Source organism: Schistocerca piceifrons, chromosome 1 (assembly GCF_021461385.2).
Source record: "Schistocerca piceifrons isolate TAMUIC-IGC-003096 chromosome 1, iqSchPice1.1, whole genome shotgun sequence".
Taxonomy (NCBI): domain Eukaryota; kingdom Metazoa; phylum Arthropoda; class Insecta; order Orthoptera; family Acrididae; genus Schistocerca; species Schistocerca piceifrons.
The window spans coordinates 359,066,926-359,067,266 of NC_060138.1; the positions used below are offsets into that span (position 1 = coordinate 359,066,926).

At 52.5% G+C, this 341-nt stretch overlaps 1 non-coding gene across 1 annotated transcript; it reads left to right on the forward strand.

The window, feature by feature from the left end:
* On the forward strand, nucleotides 1-75 carry Trnas-cga. Its single transcript has one exon. It is a non-coding gene; the product is annotated as a tRNA-Ser (tRNA).
* The last annotated feature ends 266 nt before the right edge of the window (nucleotides 76-341 follow it).

Below are 341 nucleotides of genomic sequence, written 5' to 3' on the forward strand. Positions count from 1 at the left end.
TGCTTCGGTGGCTCAGTTGGTAGAGCACTTGCCCGCGAAAGGCAAAGGTCCCGAGTTCGAGTCTCGGTCGGGCACACAGTTTTAATCTGCCAGGAAGTTTCATATCAGCGCACACTCCGCTGCAGAGTGAAAATCTCATTCTGGAAACATCCCCCAGGCTGTGGCTAAGCCATGTCTCCGCAATATCCTTTCTTTCAGGAGTGCTAGTTCTGCAAGGTTCGCAGGAGAGCTTCTGTAAAGTTTGGAAGGTAGGAGACGAGGTACTGGCAGAATTACAGCTGTGAGTACCGGCCGTGAGTCATGCTTCGGTAGCTCAGTTGGTAGAGCACTTGCCCGCGAAA